The sequence below is a fragment of the Pithys albifrons genome, chromosome 1, assembly GCF_047495875.1.
Source record: "Pithys albifrons albifrons isolate INPA30051 chromosome 1, PitAlb_v1, whole genome shotgun sequence".
In the NCBI taxonomy this organism is placed as follows: Eukaryota; Metazoa; Chordata; class Aves; order Passeriformes; family Thamnophilidae; genus Pithys; species Pithys albifrons.
The window spans coordinates 107,025,882-107,036,145 of record NC_092458.1 but is presented as its reverse complement, the minus strand read 5'-3'; positions in this window follow the sequence as shown (position 1 = coordinate 107,036,145).

Sequence of the window (10,264 nt, the reverse complement as noted above, 5' to 3'; positions counted from 1 at the left end):
AAAGTATTACTGTGAAAGCACAGCCCTACTGACATTGCATATTGCTTAGAACAAATAATGGTGTAATGTCCATCTGGCTCTTTCCCCTCTCTATGTTTTAGTCTAGATTATTCTTCCAAGAAAACCTTAGTGCATCCATGCAACCACCAGTCAGGCAGCCTCAGGATGCACTGCATATACACTGTGCACTCCTGTAGAAGTTAAATCATGGAGAGATCAACACCACTAAAACCAAACTGGTAACAGCCCCAGTAAAACACCCGCTGTGCTTATCCAAGAGCCAATCACCTGGTCTTAGAAGAAAATCTTGCCTATGTACCTTTACATGTGCCTAGTGCCACTAGTTGTGAATAAACTGCTAACACTTGTTCTTTTACACAGAAATGGGGAAAAGAAAGGAAATTTTAAGTTCCCTCTTGAACTGAAAACTGAAATAAGCCCAGCTCACAGGTACATATAGTACAGTGCCACCCATGTTCATATAAGCCCACCATGAAACACCTTCAAAGCCCTCTGAAAACAGTGTCAGGAAAGGACCCCATTACCAAATCAACACCCAGAAAGTTTTGTGGTATTAATCAGAACACTGAACTGTGGTGAACTCACTTCTCTGTTGTATGACAAGGGACCTTTGCTCGCCAACAGTGCCATCAAGAAACTCAAAAAGCTCAACTACTGTTACTGGTTACACAGTAGTTTGTACTGACATCTCACTTTCAGGTAATCCTTCAAGGTGACTCCAAACTTCAGGTACACTTTCAGGAACAGATGCAACACTGTCAAAGTTCAGCTATTCCCCACCCTGCTTTGCTGCATTGTTGTTATGCCTGCTGCTTTTCTCACAAGGATACACTCCTTCTCACACTGAAATTCAGGTATGTGCTCCAAAAGTGGGTTATGAAAACAGGTGGAGGATGATGGCACTGCCTCTCCAGGACTTTTATTGTCCCTCATAGTGCTCAGAAGGACTGTCAGGACTCCTGAATGAACACTGATACTTCTGGGGGAGCCCACAGTGTGCCAGCTATTAAAAACTCATCAAGATTGGCCAAGTATTCAAGCTGAAAAAATACATTAAAGCTTCATTTTATTACAGTCCAAGATTGCTATGATTTACAGGTAAGAGAATGGCATTATTACAATTCAGTTTAACTCCAAATTTTTTGATAAAATAACAGTTATAAACATTGCAGTGTGGTTTTCAAGATTAAGATCGAATTCTTACACAAGCCTTGATATGCTGATCTGAGGTCACATGCAAATAGTATTTCCTCTTCTAATCTTCTCTCTACCCCCAAGGATTTCGCAGTCTTGGGAAATCCCATTCTCAGGACAACTCTCATTTCTCTTACGACTCAAGCCACTTCTACAGAAAAATTCTTCTCTAACCACTAAGCTTAAGAGCGCTGTTCCCTTCCAGGAAAGAGGAAATCATAGACATCTTTTGCAATGCAGTATGTTTAACTATGAAAATAAGCTAAGGATTACAAACAGAAAAGCTCTGACATGGTGGAAGAATATGTTAAAACCGATCATTTATTCTGCACTGAGGCTTGTAATTCCTGTAAATTGAGAATCCCTTTCAAAACAGACTTGACATGTAGGTAACTAATCATCCACTAGAAAATATGGGCACTGAGGCAAAACACATCATCTATGCTTTGGAAAATAAATTCTTTAATTAATCTTTTTCACATTGTTGTCATTAGGAGGACTTCTGAAAATGCACTCCTTTGTAAAATAACTCTTTAAAAATATATACTGAATTTTGAACGTGTGCACATGCTTGAAAACTCTTTGTAGCCACCACACAGCTGTGGGTTACAGTGCAGGTGTAACTTGAGCTTTAAAGGCAACAATCATATTGCAGTAATGTTTAATGTACAATATCTGGCACTGTACATGTGTATTTTATTAACTATCATAACATTTTATCATGCTGAGGACTAAAATACTTGAGGACTTTAAAAGTTTTGGAAGCATTTGCCAGCCAGCAGTACTCCAGTACTGCAGCTCCCTCCTGCTCCCCAGGGCAGCATATGAGCAGTGCAGTTTCTCAGTCCCATTTTCACATGGTTTTGCGGTTCCCACAAGTTCTTCACTGCTCACTTTCAGTTTCACAAAGAGGAGAAGGAAATACCTTGTGGCATACACACTTCTTCCCTGTCCTAGTTCAGCTGGAGGGACCAGCTAACCCTGTGTGGTGGTGATCAAACCTGTGTATTCCACCCCCTCTATTCATTCCCCAAGGACAATGGGCCATTAGCAGCAGCTGCCCAGGGAGCCATTATCACTTCACACCCAGCCTGAGGGGGGCGGAGCTGCTAATGGGCCATCAACAGCTCAACAACCCCTGGCTCCCAGAGTTAATCACCCATTGTGTGAGTCCCCGCCCAGGGGGAGGGACTGAGAGCTCCCTGAGGGTACATAAGTGGTGGGTAAGAAGACCTCAGGACCTTCTCGTCGGATCCAGAACAGCAGCAGGACCTCGACAGCAGGAGATCACCGCTCTCGCCCAGACCACAGCCCTCGCCTGCACCAACAGGTTTTTCTTTTCCTTTTGCTCTGGACTTGGGGGAGCCACAGGGGTCTCAACAGAAGGGCAAACAAACCCCCTTGGGTTTGTGCCCCAGGACACTGGGTTATACTGCTTGTGAGTTGAAAGCAATTTCCCTTGTGTATCAGTGTTGTTATTGTAATATTATTATTAAATTTTAGCTCTGACTTATAATCTCTCTCGTGGTGAGTTCATTTCCCCTGCTGGTTCACCTTCAAACCAGCACATCTTTTGGCGCCCAACGTGGGGCACGAGAGAGAAGTCAGAACTACAATTTCATTTTGTGTATTTGGGTACAGAAACTCCCTGACTACCATGTTGCTTGATGTATTCATGTGGATGGTGTATCTGGGCCTGTTCATATTTCGACACATGGGGAACCATGTGCCTGTTTTGATGCTCTCTTTAATACCAGGGAGAAGGATCAAAATTGCTTTATTAATATACTATGTTTATGTTGTCATAACATCAGAAGCAATGAATTTCATTGTGAATGTATATTCAGTCTGGTCTGCCTGTCCTGGTTTGGGTTGTTACCTCTGGGGTCTCATTAAAAATAGCACCCAGACTGTGGGGAAAACAGGCGGAGATGGTTACTTCCACCTTTTCACCTCTGCTACAACAATCATTGAAAATATTGAGCTTCCTTTTGATGTTAGGGACAGCATAATCCTGCTGTTAGTGTTGCTTTGTCTCCTCTGTACTGTATACACCATGTTTAGGGTCAGAACTGGGCTCTCTAAGGAGACTTGCTGGAGGCCTGCCCTGGGAGCGGATGATGTTGAGTGGCACGGGAAGTGGGAAGATATGGGCCAGTATTTGGAGACCTTCTCTCCTCAAATGATCTGGAAATTCACCCCGGAACAACTGCAGGACCCTGCCAAAATGCTAAGCTATGTGAAAGGAAGATGCTCTGGTAGTCCCAGAGATGTGCAGCTCACAGCAACCTGCTGGGCCCTGGCCACTGCCTACCGCACACTGCTTGGTGTGGTACAGCATCATCAGGAGGAGGAGAAAAGGAGCAAACCCACCAGCACCATGTCCACCCAGACCATGACTGAGCCAGAGAGGAAGAGAGATACATCAACTAGCGCCATGTCCACCCAGACCATGACTGAGCCAGAGAGGAAGAGAGATACATCAACTAGCGCCATGTCCACCCAGACCATGACTGAGCCAGAGAGGAAGAGAGATACATCAACTAGCGCCATGTCCACCCAGACCATGACTGAGCCAGAGAGGAAGAGAGATACATCAACTAGCGCCATGTCCACCCAGACCATGACTGAGCCAGAGAGGAAGAGAGATACATCAAATAGCGCCATGTCCACCCAGACCATGACTGAGCCAGAGAGGAAGAGAGATACATCAACCAGCACCATGTCCACGCAAACCATGGAGGAGCCAGAAGGACAACAGAAACCGATAGCAGTTGCCCCTGTCCAGAAAAGAAAATCAAAGACCAAATCAGTTCGTATAGTGCATGACGAGGAAGAGTCAGGACCTTCATCTCAAGCAGAAGAAATGGAGCCAGAAATAATCACCCGGTCCCTATCCCTGGGAGAGCTGCGTGAGCTCCGGAGAGAGTTCACACGACAGGCAAATGAGTCCATCTTGACCTGGCTACTTCGAATCTGGGATGCTGCAGCCAATGATACAATTCTAGATGGGAGTGAGGCAAGGCAGCTGGGATCCCTGTCTCGAGATGTTGTCATTGATCAGGGCATTGGAAAGAGACAGGAAACTCTCAGCCTCTGGCGGCGACTGTTGTCAAGCGTGAGGGAGAGATATCTTTGTAAGGAGGACCTCCACGTACAGCAAGGACAGTGGAACACGATGGAACAAGGTATCCGGTGCTTAAGGGAATTAGCCGTACTGGAGATAATCTTTTCAGAGGATGAGAGATTCCCTAAAAGTCCAGATGGTGTCCAGTGCACATCCCAGATGTGGTTAAAATTTGCACGACTTGGGCCAGAAATGTATTCTCGCTACCTTGCAACATTGCAGTGGAGAGAGGGAGAAGACAAGGTGGGCGCACTGGTCAGCAAACTCAGGATTTATGAAGACACTGTCACTGCTCCATTACGAGCCCATGTCTCAGCTGTGGAAACAAAACTGGCTGAACTGGAAGAGAAGATTAAGGAAGGACTCTTCCATATCTCTCCAGAACAAACAAGAGTCTCCGCCATCAGAAGCAGGCGTCTCCCAGCTAAGGAGAAAGGGTACACTCCACGTGGCAATCTGTGGTTTTACCTCCATGAGCATGGAGAAGATATGAGGAAGTGGGATGGGAAACCCACCTCTTCCTTAGCAGCTCGGGTACGTGAATTGCAAAGAGGCACAACTAACACAGGCAATTCTTCAAGGTTGAAGGCTGCTCCGGTCTCTCGTGGGCAAGGCTCCAGACAGTATAGGAATGATGATGTTATGCCCGACCCTCTTGAAGGAACCTCCCGGTCATATTCACAGGGAGAGCGCAGTGAATACCATGACCAGAACTAGGGGGGCCCTGCCTCTAGCCAGGTAGAGGAGAGGGACAATCGGGTTTATTGGACTGTGTGGATTCGGTGGCCTGGCTCATCAGACCCACAGAAATACAAAGCTTTAGTGGACACTGGCGCACAATGCACGTTGATGCCATCAGGATACGTCGGGGCAGAATCCATCTCTATTTCTGGGGTAACAGGGGGATCCCAACAGCTGACTGTACTGGAAGCTGAAGTCAGCTTGACTGGCAAGGAATGGCATAGACACCCCATTGTGACTGGTCCAGAAGCCCCATGTATCCTTGGCATAGACTACCTGAGGAATGGATATTTCAAAGACCCAAAGGTACTGCGTTGGGCCTTTGGCATAGCTGCTGTGGAGACAGAGGAAATCAGACAGCTGAGCACCTTGCCTGGCCTCTCAGAGGACCCTTCTGCTGTAGGACTGCTGAAAGTTGAAGAACAATTGGTACCGCTGGCCACAGCCACAGTGCACCGTCGGCAATACCGCACTGACCGAGACTCTGTGACCCCCATACACAAGATGATTCGTGAGCTGGAGAGCCAAGGGGTGGTCAGCAAGACTCACTCACCCTTTAATAGCCCCATATGGCCAGTACGAAAGTCCAGTGGAGAGTGGAGGCTGACGGTGGATTACCGTGGTCTCAATGAGGTCACACCCCCCCTGAGTGCCGCTGTGCCGGACATGCTGGAGCTTCAGTATGAGCTGGAGTCCAAGGCAGCCAAGTGGTATGCCACCATCGACATTGCCAATGCCTTTTTCTCCATTCCGTTGGCAGCAGAGTGCAGGCCGCAGTTTGCTTTCACCTGGAAGGGGGTGCAGTACACCTGGAATCGACTGCCCCAGGGGTGGAAACACAGTCCCACCATTTGCCATGGACTGATCCAGACTGCATTGGAAAAGGGTGAGGCTCCAGAACATCTACAGTACATCGATGACATCATTGTATGGGGGAACACAGCAGGGGAGGTTTATGAGAAAGGAAAGAAGATAATCCAGATTCTCCTAAGAGCTGGTTTTGCCATTAAACGAAGTAAGGTCAAGGGACCTGCTCAGGAAATTCAGTTCCTAGGAGTGAAGTGGCAAGACGGGCGTCGTCAGATTCCAACAGAGGTGATCAACAAAATAGCAGCTATGTCCCCACCGACCAGCAAGAAGGAAACTCAGGCTTTCCTAGGCGCCGTGGGCTTTTGGAGGATGCATATCCCTGAGTACAGTCAGATTGTAAGCCCTCTCTACCTTGTGACACGGAAGAAAAATGATTTCCAGTGGGGCCCTGAACAACAACAAGCCTTTGAGCAGATTAAACAGGAGATTACCCATGCAGTAGCCCTTGGGCCAGTCAGGACAGGACAGGATGTGAAGAATGTGCTCTACACTGCAGCTGGGGAGAATGGCCCATCCTGGAGCCTCTGGCAGAAAGTACCTGGGGAGACTCGAGGACGACCGCTGGGATTCTGGAGCCGGGGATACAAAGGATCTGAGGCCAGCTACACCCCAACTGAGAAAGAGATCCTGGCAGCGTATGAAGGAGTTCGAGCTGCCTCAGAAGTGATTGGCACTGAGGCACAGCTCATCCTGGCACCCCGACTACCAGTGTTGGGCTGGATGTTCAAAGGAAAAGCTCCTTCTACCCATCACGCCACTGATGCCACATGGAGTAAGTGGATCGCTCTGATCACACAGCGAACCCGGATAGGGAATCCTAATCGCCCTGGGATTTTGGAAATCATCACCAACTGGCCGGAAGGTGAGAGTTTCGGATTGTCCTCTGAAGAAGAAGAGGAGCAGGTGACACGAGCTGAGGAGGCCCCACCATATAACCAGCTACCAGAAGAGGAGAAGCGATATGCTCTCTTCACAGATGGCTCCTGCCGCATTGTAGGGACAAGCCGGAAATGGAAAGCAGCTGTATGGAGTCCTACACGTCGAGTTGCAGAAGCGACTGAAGGACAAGGTGGATCAAGTCAGGTCGCAGAGCTGAAAGCTGTTCAGCTGGCTTTGGATATCGCCGAACGAGAGAAGTGGCCAAGACTCTACCTTTACACTGACTCGTGGATGGTGGCCAATGCTCTGTGGGGATGGCTGGAGCGCTGGAGAAAGGCCGGCTGGCAGCGCAAAGGGAAACCCATCTGGGCGGCTGAGATGTGGCAGGACATCGCTGCCCGGGTAGAGAAGCTGAGTGTGAAGGTCCGTCACGTAGATGCTCATGTACCCAAGAGCCGGGCTAATGAGGAGCATCGTAACAACGAGCAGGTGGATCGAGCTGCCAGGATTGAAGTTTCTCAGGTAGATCTGGATTGGCAGCATAAAGGTGAATTGTTTCTAGCCCGATGGGCCCATGATGCTTCTGGTCATCAAGGCAGAGATGCAACATACAGATGGGCTCGTGACCGAGGGGTGGATCTAACTATGGACAGTGTCTCACAGGTTATCCATGACTGTGACACATGTGCTGCCATCAAGCAGGCCAAGCGGGTGAAGCCTCTATGGTATGGTGGACGGTGGTCGAAATACAGGTATGGGGAAGCCTGGCAAGTTGACTACATCACACTTCCCCAAACACGCCAAGGCAAGCGCTACGTGCTGACCATGGTAGAGGCAACCACTGGATGGCTGGAGACATACCCCGTATCTCACGCCACTGCCCGGAATACCATCCTGGGCCTTGAGAAACAAGTCCTGTGGAGACACGGCACACCAGAAAGAATAGAGTCTGACAACGGCACCCACTTCAAGAACAGCCTCATAGACACCTGGGCCAGAGAGCACGGCATTGAGTGGGTGTATCATATCCCCTACCATGCTCCAGCTGCCGGGAAAGTTGAGCGATGTAATGGACTGCTGAAAACAACCTTGAAGGCGTTGGGTGGGGGAACTTTCAAACACTGGGAGCTGCATTTGGCAAAGGCCACCTGGTTGGTCAACACTCGGGGCTCCATCAATCGAGCTGGCCCTGCCCAATCAGAACTCTTGAATACTGTAGATGGAGATAAAGTCCCTGTGGTCCATATGAGAGGTATGTTAGGAAAGACTGTTTGGGTTAGTCCCACCTCAAACAAAGGCAAACCCACCCGAGGGATTGTCTTTGCTCAAGGACCTGGTTGCACTTGGTGGGTAATGCAAAAAGATGGAGAAACACGTTGTGTACCACAAGGGGACCTAATTTTGAGCGAGAAGAGTTTGTAATGTTTCATTGTATACATGTGTATATATATGTATAGGTAAAAAGGGGGTTAATTTGGGAATGACTAGATGGAGTGGAATAAGGGGTGGATAATGTCCTAGTTCAGCTGGAGGGACCAGCTAACCCTGTGTGGTGGTGATCAAACCTGTGTATTCCACCCCCTCTATTCATTCCCCAAGGACAATGGGCCATTAGCAGCAGCTGCCCAGGGAGCCATTATCACTTCACACCCAGCCTGAGGGGGGCGGAGCTGCTAATGGGCCATCAACAGCTCAACAACCCCTGGCTCCCAGAGTTAATCACCCATTGTGTGAGTCCCCGCCCAGGGGGAGGGACTGAGAGCTCCCTGAGGGTACATAAGTGGTGGGTAAGAAGACCTCAGGACCTTCTCGTCGGATCCAGAACAGCAGCAGGACCTCGACAGCAGGAGATCACCGCTCTCGCCCAGACCACAGCCCTCGCCTGCACCAACAGGTTTTTCTTTTCCTTTTGCTCTGGACTTGGGGGAGCCACAGGGGTCTCAACAGAAGGGCAAACAAACCCCCTTGGGTTTGTGCCCCAGGACACTGGGTTATACTGCTGGGGTATTGTGAGTTGAAAGCAATTTCCCTTGTGTATCAGTGTTGTTATTGTAATATTATTATTAAATTTTAGCTCTGACTTATAATCTCTCTCGTGGTGAGTTCATTTCCCCTGCTGGTTCACCTTCAAACCAGCACATTCCCAGTGCTGTGTTTCTCTGTAGTCCATGCTCCCACTGATGACAACAACCTTTTAAAACCTCCCACCAGCAGGGAAAATGCGGGAATGAAAAATTGAATTGAACGCCTTAAACTATTGAAGTGCCTCACAGACTTTAGGCACCAGGTCATGGCACACTTGGCCTCCCTCCAAGCCCCTCTAAACTACACAGAAGTCGTGAGGACACCAAGATACAGCCCCCAGCTGGAGCTGTGTCCACCACACCACTCTGTGCTCTGTCCCACTCCCTCTCCCCTCCCAGCACACCCACAGGGCTCACACCCCCTCACACATTGCTCTTTTCCGACCTGTTTCTACTTCTGTATTTGAACTATGTCTATTGTATGCATTTTGTACCCTGTGGATTATAGGAATAAGCTGGGCACCTGCTGTGCTGTTCCTAGTTCAAACCTATGAAAACACCATACCTTGTTGGAATGTCTTGCTCCACATTAACTTCAAAATTGGTTAAACCAGGTTTAAAAAACTTGCAGATGTGAATGCCTTTGCATTAACTACAGGCACTGAAGTTACAAAAATTTACAAAATACATAGATAAAAAAAGGAAAAGAAGCCTATTTAGTTGCCTTACACAACTAACTGGCAGTTTAATCCTAAATCAGATTATGTCTCTGTTTTAACTTTACTGTGAAAAAAATTGTCTTCTTCTTCCAGCTACATTAGTTGTTGTAATAAAATAAATCAATTTTATTTTCAAACATTCTGTGCTATTTTATAGTTTGTCAATCTTTAAATTGTATAATACATAAGGTATGCAAAATTAAACTCTTCAGAACTTCCTCTTCAGTGTTAACAACTCAAGTTTCTATTTCTCTGGATGCATCATTTTTTAGCACAGCTGCCCATAACATAGAGTCAGTTCATTGGGTCAGCAATTTCCTTACTGTCAGATGACTCAACCAATGCCTTCAAATGTATCATTTTTTCCTTAACAGAATCAAGTTGCAAATGTTAAGACTGCACAGAGTTCTCCTGAATTGGCCCCACAGCTTTCAAGTGAATGGGAAGTGCACCAGGCGGATGAAAGACCCTCTGAAAAATGAAAAAATGGCAAAGTTGTGACAATGACATTAATACTGAAGGTAGCAAAAGCAGACAAAGAGATGGTGGCCAAAACCACAAGAAGTGCAAAACCAAGAAAAAGACACATAAATACTGGGTAACTAAATTCATCTTTTTTGTTTTCTATTTATATTTGAGGGAAATTTGAATCTTTGAACTTTATTTTAAAAGGAATGTTAAAGACATAT